At 43.5% G+C, this 8,923-nt stretch overlaps 1 non-coding gene across 1 annotated transcript; it reads left to right on the top strand.

The window, feature by feature from the left end:
• The first annotated feature begins 1,419 nt into the window (after positions 1–1,419).
• On the top strand, positions 1,420–1,526 carry LOC133100210 (U6 spliceosomal RNA). Its single transcript, XR_009702448.1, has one exon. It is a non-coding gene; the product is annotated as a U6 spliceosomal RNA (small nuclear RNA).
• The last annotated feature ends 7,397 nt before the right edge of the window (positions 1,527–8,923 follow it).

Raw genomic sequence — 8,923 nt, 5'->3', positions numbered from 1 at the left:
CAGAGAGCAAGTCCCCTCCAGACCCCCACCGAATTGATTTTTTGGACAAACTCTGGGCTACTTCTTTCCTTGGCAGAGGACGGGCCTAGGTTCCTCAGGTCAGTATTTTCACGAGGTGTCTACAGACCTTTCCAGCCACACTCACTCCTCAAGTGAGCTCCTCCAGTCTGATAGCCTTAAAAGCCATCTATCACCTTCCAGCTCTGCCCAAGTTTACACATCTCAGCACTGACCTCTCCCGCAAAGTCCAGACTCACATCCAACGGCCCGTTCGACAACTCCACTTGGATGATGAATAAGCATATTAATTAATTTGACATGTTGAAGTTCAGACTTTCCATCTGCCCCATCTCAGTCAAGGCCACATCCATCCTTCCTGCTGCTCACGCCAGAATTCTGGCGTCATTGTGGACTCCTCTCTTTCCTTCACACCCCACACCCCAAGCACTAGCAAACCCTGCTGCTGCCGCCTTCAGAATACACGCAGAATCCAGTCACTTCTCCCCTCCACCACCATTAGCACGCTCCCCCAAGCCCCCACCCCTTCTCCTCCGGATCACTGCAGTAGCCCCTGCGCCCAGCTTCTGCTCTTGCCCCAAGTCTGTTCTCTACTCAGCAGCCAGAGTGATCCTGTTAACACCGGAGCCTGTCCTGCCTTTGTTTAAAACCCTCCAATGGATTCCCACCCCCTCTCTTTTTGGCTGCGCCGCGCATCTTGCGGGATCTTAGTTCAACCAGGGATGGAACCCAGGCCCCCTGCAGTGGAAACGCCGACTCCCAACCACTGGACTGCCAAGGAATTCCCGGGATCCCATCTCTTGAGGAGTAAAAGCCGAAGTCCTTACCATGGCCTACTAGGTCCTGTGTGATCCATCCGCCCCATCTACCTGCAGGTCCCACCACAAGCACCTGCTTCGGAACACGGGAGCCCTTGAACTATTGACTTATGCTTGGCCTTCGATGCCAAAACAGACTTGAAACCGTGGACCTTTTTAATGTCTTGTGATTTTGCATGTGTGTGTGTGTAATTTCTCAACAAAAGTGACATCATACTTTTTTTGCTTAATAGTATATTATGCTTATCTTTCCATGTCAGTACATGCAGAGCCACCTCAGCCTTCACACTGGTTGTCACCATATGTCTGACATGATGTACTAAACTCATCTCCTCCTGTCAAACACGCACACAGCTTCTGCTAGCTTCCCTGGGACAGACATTGCAGCATCCTTGGAAATGCGCCTTTGCACATAAGGTATTTCTGCAAGATAAGTTCCTTTAAGCAAACTTGCTGGCTGTCAGCAATTTAATTTTGATAACGCTTAATCACTGTCCCCAAATGCTCAATCAATATAGATTTCAATCCACAGTGTTTACACCGTCACCAGCAAAACATAGTATAATTGAAAGAAATCTTTCTTGTGCTCACTTCAGCAGCACATATACTAAAATTGGAACGACACAGAGAAGATCAGCATGGACCCTGTACAAGAATGACATGGAAATTTGTGAAGCATTCCATATTAAAAAAAATCTTTGTTAATCTCATAGATGAAAAAAGACGAACTCGTTGCTATAACTTGCATTCCCTTCATTATTTGTGAGATTCGTATATTTTCCTATCTTTATGGGCCATTTGTGCTTCCTCTGTGAATTCCCTGTTCGCGTCCTTTGCACATTTCTCTTCTGGTCCTCGGGCACAGGGCGCTGACTTGATTATGTTCCTTATTTCACAGTGTATGAGAATCACCAATGGATACAAGGTCAATCTCTTGTTTGGTTTAGCATTTTTTCTCCTTTATCTTTGCTCTTCATTCCCATCTCACTTAAATATGAATGGATCTGTGAAATATCTAATATCATGTCTATGCATTGGTGGTTTTAGTTTATATAAATGTATTATGCTGTTGACCTCATTTTTGTTCCTTACTCTTCTCTCTGAATGCCACGTTTTGAGAAGCTGTCTGTTGTTTCTGACTGTTGTTTCTGACTGTTGCTTCTGACTGTTGCCTAACGTTCTGTAGTTTGCTTCCATTACGCTTTACTATGCATTCCCCTGAGGTTGGATGCCAACGTTGCCCCCAACTCCTGTTTCCACACAGGACACTGCAGTCAATGCCCTTGTATATGCCTCTTTGTACATCTGCACGAGAATTTCTGGGGCTTATTTACCAAGGATTGAGAGTGTTGGATCTTGAAACAAATGTATATCTCTTTTTAGATTGCCTGAAAAAGAAGCTGTTCCAGTTTATATGCCTGCAAAAGTGATAAGGGGTTCTGTTGGCCCACACCCTCACCAAACATCAGTATTCACCTTATGAATTTTTACTCACCTGATGGTTATAAAAGGGTATCTCCCTGGGATAAACCATAATGGAAAAGAATACAAGAAAGAATGTATATATGGGACTTCCCTGGTGGTCTAGTGGTTAAGAATCTGTCTTTCAATGCAGGGGATGCGGGTTCAATCCCTGGTGGGGGAACTAAGATCCCACGTGCCACAGGGCAACTGAGCCCGTGCGCCACAACTAGAGAGAAGCCCGCGCGCCCCAGCAAAAGATCCTGCATGCTGCAATGAAGATCCTGCGTGCCTCAACCAAGACCGGATGCAGCCAAATAAATAAATAAATATTTTTTTTAAAGTACATATGTGTATAACTGTGTCACTTTGCTGTATGTCAGAAATTAACACAACATTGTAAATCAACTATACTTCAATAAAAAAATAAATTTTAGGGACTTCCCTGGCGGTCCAGTGACTAAGACTCCGTGCTCCCAATGCAGGGGGCACGGCTTCATTCCCTGGTCGGGAAACTAAGATTCCGCATGCCACCTGGCGTGGCCAAAAGAAAAATACATATATGTATATATAAAATGAACAAAAAAATAAATTAAAAAAAAATGGTATCTCGGGGGCTTCCCTGGTGGTGCAGTGGTTGAGAATCTGCCTGCCAATGCAGGGGACACGGGTTCGAGCCCTGGTCCGGGAAGATCCCACATGCCGTGGAGCAACTAGGCCCGTGAGCCACAATTACTGAGCCTGTGCGTCTGGAATCTGTGCTCCGCAACAGGAGAGGCCGCGATAATGAGAGGCCCGCGCACAGCGATGAAGAGTGGCCCCCACTTGCCGTAACTAGAGAAAGCCCTCGCACAGAAACGAAGACCCAACACAGCCATAAATAAATAATTAATTAATTAATTAAAAAAAAAAAAAAGTCCATACAACATTAAAAAAAAAAAAAAGGTATCTCATTGTAATTTTAACTGAATTATGCTGATTACTTCCTTGACCCCATCTTCATTAATTTTTTGCCTTTGGGCCAGTTCTGTGAGCTGCTTGTTTCTGTTCATGGCCATTTCTCTATTGTGTTTCTTGGCTTTTCCTTATTAACTTGCAGGAGTCCTTCATTCACTAGATTGCAACCAGCTGTCTATCAACATTATTTCTGATGGCTTTTGTGGAACAGAAATCCTTAATTTTGATGTGATCAGATCCATAAATGTTTTGAATGAGGGTTTGCATTCTGGATGTCTTAAGAAGTCCTTTCCCTACCCCTAGGTGGGGTATTCTTCTATATTTTATGCTATTAGATCATAATTTAACATCTGTGTTCAGAGTGAAATGCTCTACACTTTTCCTTTTCTGATACTGTCCTTATCTGGTTTGGGAGTCACCTGAGGAAGTGGGCAGCCTTTTCTCATTCTCTGTTTTCTGGAACAACTGGTATAAGATAAGGACCATCTATCTGTTCCTTGAAAGTCTGGTGGACTCCACTGGGACTCTTTGGCACTGGAGTCTTAGATTATAATTTTCTTTACTGGTTATTGATCTATTGAAGTTTTTGATATTTTTGTACCAATTTTGGCGTTTCACACTTTTCTGAAAAGGCCTTCACTTTGATTAAGTTTTTATTTATTGTGACATACAATTATTTGTAACATTCTTTTTTTTTAAATTGGAGTACAGTTGCTTTACACTGCTGTGTCAGTTTCTGTAATATTCTTTGATATTATGGCATTTTAAACTTCTCTGGGGGCTCAGAAGTCAGGTCATGTGGCCCAGTGGCCACGGGCAGGTCTTGGGATTTGTCCTAAGCATGATGGAAAGTGTGAGAGGATATTAGAAGACCCATTTTGCCATGCGAAACCCCCGGTCTACTTCAAGATTATAAAGGGTTGGGAGGGTGGATTCTGGAAGGGAAATTTTGTGATGAGATTGATTTAGAAAGGGAGTCCCAACACTCCCCTCAGGGGCTAGGGCTGGGGTCTGCCTTCTAATCCCAAATCTGGGGAGAAGTGTTTCAGGGAAGCTGCCTGGACAGCTTGAGGTGGGCTCCCTGAAGTCTTGGCAGCCCAGTGGATCAAGGGTACAGGAGACTTCCAGAAAGGCTGCGGAGCCACGGTGGGAACTGGCCAGCACTGTGAAGAAACATGGCACAGAAAGTCACGACTTCATCTGAAGGCATAGAGACAAGTTTCCTTTGGAATTTTAGAGGGACATTGGGAGACAAATTATCCTTTATTATATCGCACGCATCTTGTATCATCACAGTAGCCATCACAGTAGAAGATTTTGAGGGGAGGAAGTGATGGGGGCTGATTCAGGGCTTTTTTTGGTATTTTTTTAAGATTTTTTTTGATGTGGACCATTTTTTTTTTTAAGTCTTTATTGAATTTGTTACAATATTGCTTCTGTTTTATGGGGGTGGGTTGTTTGTTTGTTTTTGGCTTCGAGGCATGTGGGATTTTAGCTCCCTGACCAGGGATCGAACCCACACCCCCTGCACTGGAAGGCAAAGTGTTAACCACTGAACCACCAGGGAAGTCCCTGATTTAGGTTGTTGTGTTTTTTTTTTTTTCTTTGAGGCAAGGAGTAGCGACTTTATTCACAAAGCCGGCAGACGGAGAAGATGGCGGGCTAGTGTGCCCAAAAAACCATCTTATCAGGGTCTGGATGCCAGTTTCTTTTATAGAACAGAGATGGGGGGCAAGTGAGGAAGTAAAGTAAAAAGGCTATTAGCTTTGCGTGGCTTGGCCAGCATCGGGGAGGGGACGTGTTAATTTCTTCTTTTCTGCAGCCATTCACAGGTGGGCAGGGTTCCTGATTTAGGTTTTTAAAAGCTCTCTCTGGCTGCTGTGTAGAGATTAGACTGGAGGGTCAGGGTGGAAAGACGGACTGTCCTCCAGGAGAGGACTTGGGCCAGGGAGGCAGAGAGAGGGAAGAAGAGAAGAGGTCTGGAGACTGAGCATGGGCCTGCCACCATTTAGAGGTCAGGGGAGGACGGGGAGACATGGCCATGGGCAACAGACAAGAGAAGCCAGTGGGGAGGAAGTGAGCTCAGAGAGCGAGGGCTCCCAGCCAAATGAAGACAGCGTTTCAAAAAGAAGGGAGTGACCAACTGTGACAAGAGCCACTGAGAGGTCAAGGCAAGGCTGACCGAGTTGACAACTAAATTTGGCAACCTCACTTGTTCCCTAGGCCCATACTCCAAGGACCAGACATAGAAGGCTCATTACAGATTTTGACTGATGGAATGTGGCTGGCGTTGGCCTCAGTACCTGCTTACAGAGCCTCATCTGAAATTTTTCCTTTGTGGCTAAAGACTAGGAAAATTTTCTTTCCCCTGAGGAACTTGTAGGTTCTGTTATCTCCAAGGGGGGAAAAAAATGTAAGTTACTACATCACCCTTTTTGCTTTGGCTGCCAGGAAGCTCAGAGCCAAATTTGATGTTCAATTAATAGAGCACTTTATGGGCTTTATTTAATAACAGACCTGCGTATTTATATTTTGATGTTCTTGCTCTCTTGAGTCTCCATTTCTGTTGTTTTTTGTTTGTTTGTTGTTGTTGTTTTAATTTATTTGGTTACGCTGGGTCTTAGTTGCAGCTCACAGGCTCCTGATCTGTGGCATGTGAACTTTTTTTTTTTTTTTTTAATTTATTGGCTGCCTCGGGTCTTAGTTGTGGCACGTGGGATCTTCGTTGTGGCATGCGGGATCTTCATTGTGGCATGCGGGCTTCTCTCTAGTTGTGGCGTGTGGGCTCCAGAGTGCACAGGCTTAGTTGCCCTGAGGCATGTGGGATCTTAGTTCCCCAACCAGGGATTAAACCCGTGTCCCCTGCATTGGCAGGCGGATTCTTAACCACTGGAGCACCAGGGAAGTCCCCATGTGAACTCTTAATTGCGACATGCATGTGGGATCTAGTTCCCTGACCAGGAATGGAACCCGGGCCCCCCGCATTGGGAGCGCGGAGTCTTAACCACTGCGCCACCAGGGAATTCCCTCCATTTCTGTTTTAAGATTTTATCTTCCTTGTTCTTGTCCGACGCTACCTCACATACATTGGGAATGAGGCAGGTATGCAAATTAATTCCATCATTCAGCAAATATATGGAGATGCCTTGTACTAATTAGATCCCTTTGGTTTGCAACTGACAGAACTAAATTAAGCCAAAAGGATAAAATAAGTAATTGGATTATTTTACTAAATCATAAAAAGGGCCTGACCTCAATTTTGCCTGGATTGAGAGACTTGAGTCCCTTTGTGTGTGTGTGTGTGTGTGTGTGTGTGTGTGTGTGTGTGTGTCTTACTCTCTTCCTCATTTCATCTTCATTTCTCTCTCTCTGTTGGCTTCATTCACTCTAATGGGGATGTTGGTTGCAGGCAGCACCAGGTTTCTGTCCTTGGACTTTTGCCATCAGAGTAGAGAGAGGACTCTTCTCACATATCCAGGTAGCAAAAACCCAGGGAAGGATTCTGACATATCCTGCCTTGAGTTTCATGGCCACCCCGGACCAATCACAGTCCTGGTGGTACCTCCTGGGTGGAGTGGGAGGAGCAGTTCTCTAAGGATAGAAAACAGTATGGAGGTTCCTCAAAAAATTAAAAACAGAACTACCACACAATCCAGCAATTCCACTCTTGGGTATTTATCTAAAGAAAACAAAAACACTAATTCTAAAAGATACATGCACCCCAGTGTTCATTACAGCACTATTTATAAGAGCCAAGATATGGAAGCAATCTAGCGCCCTTTGACAGATGAGTGGATAAAGATGTGAGATACTTATGTATATATATGTGTATATATATATATATATATATACACACACACACACATATATACATATATATGATATATTAGCCATAAAAAGATGAAATCTTGCCATTTGCAACATGGTTGGACCTGGAGAGTATTCTCAGTAAAATAAATCAGACAAAGAAACACAAATACTGTATGTTTTCACTTATGTGTGAAATTTACAAAACAAACAAATAAGTATAACAAAAAGGAAACAGACTCACAGATACAGAGAACAGCTTAGTGGTTGCCAGGGGAGGGGGTGGGGTAGGGGATGGGCAAACTAGGTGAAGGGGATTAAGAGGTACAAATTACCAGTTATAAAATAAATAAGACACAGGGATGTAATGAACAGCACAGGGATATAGTCAGTAGTATAATTACTTTGGTATGTAATCTATAAAAAATATTGAATCACTATGTTGTACACCTGAAACGAATATAATATTGGAAGTCAATTATACTTCAACTTTTTAAACGGAAAAAAATTTTTTAATAAACTTATTGATTTTATTTATTTTTGGTTGTGTTGGGTCTTCGCTGCTGCGCGTGGGCTTTCTCTAGTTGCAGTGAGCAGGGGCTACTGTTCGCTGTGGTGCACAGGCTTCTCATTGTGGTGGCTTCTCTTGTTGCGGAGCATGGGCTCTAGGTGCGTGGGCTTCAGTAATTGTGGCACGTGGGCTCAGGAGTTGTGGCGCACAGGCTTAGTTGCTCCACGGCATGTGGGATCTTCCCAGACCAGGGCTCAAACCCATGTCCCCTGCGTTGGCAGGTGGATTCTTAACCACTGTGCCACCAGGGAAGCCCAAAAGGAAATTTTTTAATTAATTAAATTCATTTTTAAAAAGATGGGGACGTGATTTGAGGTGTCTTGAAGGAAGAGAGGGGCAGGGCAAACCAAAGCACAAAAACATGTCTACCGTGTGACAGACCCTATGAAACAACCTGTAGATGCAGCTATGAATGAGATAAGCCCCCCTGCCCTTGAGATGGTCACAGTCCAATGAGGGAGATAAAACACGCACACACAATTATAATCCGAATCAGATCATGAGCAGAATTTTGGGAGAGGGAAGGGCAAAGGGCTTGGGGAGTTCAGAGGAGAGAGAAGGACTTCTGATCCTGGCCGTGAGCAAGTAAGGTGGATCCTTTTGCCACAAGCAACTAAGAAACTGGATAAAGTATAAGAAACAACTAATTTCAGATGTTAGAAAACTGGTAGCAAAGGACTGTAATCTCTGAGAAAGGGAAGCAGCAATAATTCCCAGAGCTCACACAGGACTAGAAATCTTTATAGGAAGATTATCTCCAGAGTAAAGAAATCTCACAGAATACACAGAGAATTCAGTAGAGAACCCAGAAGGGCTATGGGTTTAGCCCTTAATGAAGGCTACTCTAGACTCACCATAAAAGAGCTTGTAACAAATCTTGAAATGATCAAACTAACCCACAAGTAACAACCAAATTGCCAGGAAAAGTACAACGCTCTTTAAAGGAATTCAATAAATCCAGATCAATAATGTAAAATTCACAATGTTTGGCATCCAATAAAAAATTAATATACATACAAAGAAGGAGGAAAATCTGATTAATAACAGGAGAAAATATCTGTCAATTAAAAAACCCCAGAAGATGACAATATCTCCAAACTGATTTATCTCAATCCCTATCAAAATCTCAGCTGCCTTTTACAGGAATTGGCAAGCTGATCCTAAAATTTCCGGGCAAAGTCAAGGGACCCACAGTAGCCAAACAATCTTGAAAAAGAACAAAGTTAGAAGACTTACATTTCCTGATTTGAAAACAGTACAAAGCTACTATAACCCAAACAGTGTGGTACTA

This window comes from Eubalaena glacialis, chromosome 10 (assembly GCF_028564815.1).
Source record: "Eubalaena glacialis isolate mEubGla1 chromosome 10, mEubGla1.1.hap2.+ XY, whole genome shotgun sequence".
Lineage (NCBI taxonomy): Eukaryota > Metazoa > Chordata > Mammalia > Artiodactyla > Balaenidae > Eubalaena > Eubalaena glacialis.
Note: the sequence above shows the minus strand (reverse complement) of the source record. Positions and strands in the feature narration are given on the sequence as shown.